Source organism: Panthera tigris, chromosome C2 (genome assembly GCF_018350195.1).
Source record: "Panthera tigris isolate Pti1 chromosome C2, P.tigris_Pti1_mat1.1, whole genome shotgun sequence".
Classification (NCBI taxonomy): domain Eukaryota; kingdom Metazoa; phylum Chordata; class Mammalia; order Carnivora; family Felidae; genus Panthera; species Panthera tigris.
Genome location: NC_056668.1, coordinates 55,682,962 through 55,688,961, shown reverse-complemented (window position 1 = coordinate 55,688,961; position 6,000 = coordinate 55,682,962).

The following is a 6,000-nucleotide window of genomic DNA, read 5'->3' as shown; positions in this document are numbered from 1 at the left end:
TTCAAATGTTCAATAGGTACATGTGGCTAATAGATACCTTATTAGCCAAGAATGTATAAAATATATCCCAGAAAGTTCAATTGGACAATTCTGGTCTATAAGATATCAGTGTGCTTTAAAATCACTTGCAGGACATTTTTAAAAATAGCTTATCCAATAGGTCTGAGGTAGAGATGGAGAATATGCATTTCTAATAAGTTCCCAGTGATGCTGCTGCTGCTGGTCCGGGTCCGCATTTTGATAACCACCAGCTTAGCGGTTAACATCTCAGGTTATTGAGACAGAAACGTCTGAGTTTGAATCTTACACTCACCTCTCTACTATAGTTACCTCTCACCTCAGTAACTATATGATGTTGGGTAACCTGATGATCAGTTTTCTCATCTGTAAAACAGGAAAAATAGTGATAACTAATGAGATAATGTGAATATAATGCTTAGCACATATGTGTTCAATAAATGTTAACTGTGACATCTGCCTAGAGTTTTTCTACTACCTAATGGATTCCCACACAAAGAGCACAACTAGAGGAAATCAGTCAAATAACAGTTAGGATTTGATGCATCCAATGGAATCAAGTAGTAGAGATCACTATTTGCATTCTCAGATTGGTCCCTAAGAAGTGTGTAACGTCCTGGGCTCTTGGGGGTATGTACTGCTTGTGTCACTGGGTAAAGGTCAGAGGATCCCAAGAATCTCAGGGGAAGATGGCAACACTGAACACAAACTTTACTAGTCTCACCACTTTCTTTTTGTTTTTTAATTTTTTTTTAACGTTTATTCATTTTTGAGAGACAGAGACAGAGTATGAGCAGGGAAGGGGCAGAGAGAGGGAGACACAGAATCTGAAGCAGACTCCAGGCTCCAAGCTGTCAGCACAGAGCCTGACGCAGGGCTTGAACTCATGAACCTTGAGATCATGACCTGAGCTGAAGTCAGATGCTCAACCGACTGAGCCACCCAGGCGCCCCTAGTCTCACCACTTTCTAAGGATAGCCAGTCCAATCAGACTTGTCCTGATGAATTGTAAAGTTGTTTTCCTTTCTTCTGGTTGGCCTGATCCGTGTTCCAGAAAGGAAGGGGAGATCGCTCACCCTCTTGCACAATCATTAATGTGCATAACAAATTAAGCAAAGTCTGAATGTCAGGTGGTAAAGAAATACTCTATTTTAAAATACAATCTCTTAACACAAGAGATAGTGGCTAATTCTTTTCAGTGTTTCTTTTTTCTAACTATAAAAATAGTGTATGCTAACTGCAAGAATTTCAAATGCTACAAGGAATGTCTGACATAGAAAATGATAATGCCCAATAACCCTTCCCCCATTCCCCACATCATTACTGCACAAAAATGGTGTCATAGAATACACATGGCTATGAAATTTGTTTTTACTTAAAAATACACCTAAATTTTCTTTACTATGTAAAAATACACAGTATTTTTAATGGTTGGAAAGCATTGCATTAATAGAAGGCATCAGGAATTTACCAAATCCAGTTAGTTATCTATGTTTGGATATGTGGGCTATTTCAAGTTTTCAACTATTTCATATTTTCTACAGAAATTTCATACTCTGGGATATTTTATGTATTGTAACTAATATTTTCTTTCAGTAAAACTTTGTTTTATTTTCCAAATTTATTATATTTTAGGTCTTTGTGATGCATTATATTGAAAAATACACCAATTTTCTTTGAAATATTCTGTACTTAAGACTCTTTTGGATTGAACTACTCTTACTCAATATTTGTGAATGGATGCATGTAAAGTGTGAAGAACATAGATAAGAGGGAGGTCAAAGGACAACAGGCCATGGCCACAGGTGGACTCTACTGTCACAGAATCCTAGGGCCTTATACTCCACCTTATAAGCTTGTAAATCAAAGTTCTTTGGCTCTACGTGATTATAATCTCAGTAAGTAAACTCACAGGAGACAGAGGCATAAACCAGAATGATACCAACTTATAATGGCAAATGTAATTCTCAAGAGAATCAGATAACCCCTCCAGGATGGTCATGCTCTTTCTAGCCAAACATTCACAGCAAGACAATTCATAGGTGGTATGTAATTCAGTGAGTGAGAAAACAGCCTGATGAGTTAGCTGGAGGTTCTCCAGAGTTCCTGTCATCAGCCCTAACAGTGGATAAGCACCTATTTCTGTTGCTGCAGACTAGACGATGTTGGATAGCTATCAAACCACTTGGGAATCAGGAAGTTGCACAGTTGTAATATTCAAATGTAATTTCAATGTGTTCATTCTAAGGAGTCAAACAATACAGAAATATATAGTTAATATTGAACACTTAGCCCTTACCCTTCTCTTTTTTCCCATGTGTTTTCTCTCTTCTTTGCTTCTGTGTTCTTCCCTGATACTCTCTCACTTTGGCCTTTTCTTTTCCTGTGTTATGCCTTTGTGTTTCTCTTGCTCTCCCCATACTCCTTCCCTTCCTATCTTCTCCATTTCACTGATAATAATTTATTATTTTAGAATATTTTGTAATCGTAATAAAGGTTCTGCACCCATCTCCACCGTAGGGAACAGGGCGGTTCCCCACACCAACATGCAATTCTCCAACACAATTGGAGACACATACAGGGAATGTAGGACCGCTGCATGTCCTACAATTTAACACAATTCTGACACCATTTTCTCAGAGATAGAGTCAGATCTCATGGGTTAAGGGCTCAGTCCTACAAAACTACCCCTTCCACCACTTCAACAAATTGTCAACTCCAGGTTGTCACCTGTGCTTCCAACCCACCAGCTATAGATTAGAGGTTCCAACTGATGTGAGGGCCAAATATGAGCTGACAGCCCTGCCCGCAACCCTCCCAAGGTGGGAGATATATACATATATATGTATAATTCCTCAGGCACTAGTAACTACCTAAGAACAAAGGCAGGGGAAAAACAAATGGTCAACTGATAAAGATTGTCATCATGTAGGACATGACACTCCACTATAGTTTGTAGCTATCTTAATGATTTATAAGAAAAGCACATTTGTAATAATAGACCTCCAGGAAACTATAGACTCAATTTCCTGGAGCCCTAATGGTACCTTCACCTGCATAGGATAGAAAACCCTATATAATCAGTCACTCTTCACAATCACAATGCAGCTCTTTCTGCCTATGGGTCCTGTCCCAGTGCTATAATTAAAACACCATTTTGCACCTTATGCAATGACCTCATCCCTGGGTTCAAGCAACGTGCTAGAGTGGCCCACAGAACTCAAAGAAACATTTTACTTACTAGATCACTGGTTTATTATGAAAAAGATGCACAGAGCAAGGTATGTGGAAGGGGTGTGGGCCTCTAGGCTTCCAGGTATGCCACTGTAAACACCTCCACACACTCACCAATCCAGCTCTCCTCACCCTATCCTTTGGGTTTTTATGGTGGCTCCCTTACACAGCCACAACTGATTAAATCATTAGCCGCTGGTGATAGATTTGACCTCTCCAGCCCCTCTCCTCTCCACCAAGGTCAGGAGGTGGGACTGAAAACTCCTAACACTCTAATCAAAAGATTGGCTTTATTGGCAGCCAGCCCCCTCCTTAGGAGCTCTCCAAGAGCCTCCATTAACATAACAATACACCTTTACTTCTCTCATCACTTAGGAAATTCTAAGGGTTTTAAGCGCTAACAGAAACCAGGATGAGGATCAAATATTTATTTCAAGTCTCAGTATCATAAAAAGGAAGGCCCAAAACATTTCTATATTTGTGATTGCATGTATACTAAAAACAGTGAAGAAAAGAACATAAGTTTACAGAAAATGTATAATTGCAGAAAATGTTTACTTGTAACAAAGATTACATGACTGACATATTTTTCTTTTGTTATGATGTATAGCTGGCTATGGATAACCTCATTTGGAGATCATTTGAAGTGTCTAAATATGAGGCTGTTTGAGAATGTGAAGCCTGGACCTCTTGGTTCCCTTTATGGTAAGACCTGGTCTTTTTTTTTTTTTTTTTTCTTTAAATTTCAAGTTTTCATTTAAATTCCAGTTAGTTAACATATAGTGTAATATTAGTTTCAGGAGTAGAATTTAGTGATTTGTCACTTACATATAACACCCAGTGCTCAGTGTAAGTGCCCTCCTTAATGCCCATCACCCATTTAACCCATCCCAACCCCATCCCACCACTCCCCACCAAGACCTGGTCTGTTTTTTATTGTGAAATTTGTAATTACCTTGGAAAAATTTTGTTGTTTACCTTTTGCATATATATATATATATAGAGAGAGAGAGAGAGAGAGAGAGAGAGAGATGTTTTGTTTTTTCCTGTGAATGGCTAACTTTCAAAAACTGTTCTCTATTGGGGTGCCTGGGTGGCTCAGTCGGTTAAGCGTCCAATTTTGGCTCAGGTCTGATCTCACCGTTTCTGATTTGGAACCCCGTGTGGGACTCTGTGCTGACAGCTCAGGGCCTGGAGTCTGCTTCAGATTCTGTGGCTCCCACTCTCTCTGACCCTCCCCCACTTGCACTCTGTGTCTGTCTCTGAAAAATAAATAAACATTAAAAAGAATTTTTAAAAAAGCCTTTTTTTTTCTTTAGAGATGTAGTCTCACTGTTTAGCTTCCTTTATGTCAGTACTCAAAAATGCATATGCCTATAAATAGGTATTATAAGAGCATTTTGTTTATTTTTATTTTTTTTTAAGTTTATTTTTGATAGAGTTCCAGAGCATGAGTGGGGGAGGGGCACAGAGAGAGGGAGACACATAATCAGAAGCAGGTTCCAGGCTCTGAGCTGTCAGCACAGAGCACAACACAGGGCTGGAATGCACGAACTGTGAGATCATGATGAGCCACCCAGGCACCCCTTATAAAAGCATTTTAAAGCCACCCAAAAAATACAAGATCACAACCTTACAGTAGAAAGTAGGTAGAGTGTCAATAGCAATGTATTTCTGGGGATTTCTATGCCTTTCATCAACATATAGAGCACTTATAGTAGTATAATTCAAAGCTCTAATTTTGAATAATTTCCATTTATACCACTGAGCACATCCTATACAACTTTTGCTTTAGTTGAGTGGAGGTCTCTGATGCACTATTATTTTTTTGTTTATTTATTTTGAGAGAGAGAAAGAAAGAGTGTGTGAGCAGGGGAGGGGCAGAGAGAGAATCCCAAGCAGTCTCCACATCGGAAGCACCGTGCTGAACTGGGGCTTGAACTCATGAACTGTGAGATCATGACCTGAGCCAAAACCAAGAGTCTGATACTTAACGGACTGAGCCACCCAGGTGCCCCTCTCTGATGCATTCTTGAAGTCCTTGTTAGCACTGTGATTGAATTGATTTGGGAGAAGCAGAAAATGTTTTATTTCCATCTTCATCTCTTTTTCCACCAAAATTTAACTTGGGCCTAAGGATGCAAGAGCACCTGGTTGTGGGGGTCCCTAACAGGCCAGATTTGGCTACTCATAGCTGACAAAATCCAAAGGCCGAAATGAGCGGAGGTGAAAAATAAAAGGAATCTATTTTAGTGAGGCCAACACCGGGAAGACAGGGAACTAACGTCTCAAAGACTGTTCCCAAAGTGCTGAAAATACTTCTAGGTTTATATAAGGAAAATGTGGGACAAAGGTGGGTGGGTACATGCAGCTAGGCAGTAAGGGTCAGGTCAATCACCGCCTTGGGGTCAATTGTGTAAGGTCTTGCTGGCATCAGGGCAGTTGTTATTGCTTGAGAGGGTGGTTTCGGTTCCCATCAAGGGATGCTTCGCCTGCTGGGTCTCTGCCTGAGTTAAAAGATAAGCTGGAAAGAACTTAATCAATTAAAAAGGACAGACTGAAGTCAAAATGGAGGGAGTTGAATCTTCAGTTGGACAGCTCAGAAAGATGTCCATCCATCCCTTATTATGTTTTTCTCCAATGAGAACAAATGCTACAAAGCCACCAAAGGCAGGGGGTCCATTGATGCCTTTGCAACTCAGGGTTGATGTTCCAGGGGTAGAAAAAAAAAAGAGAGAGAGAGAGAAG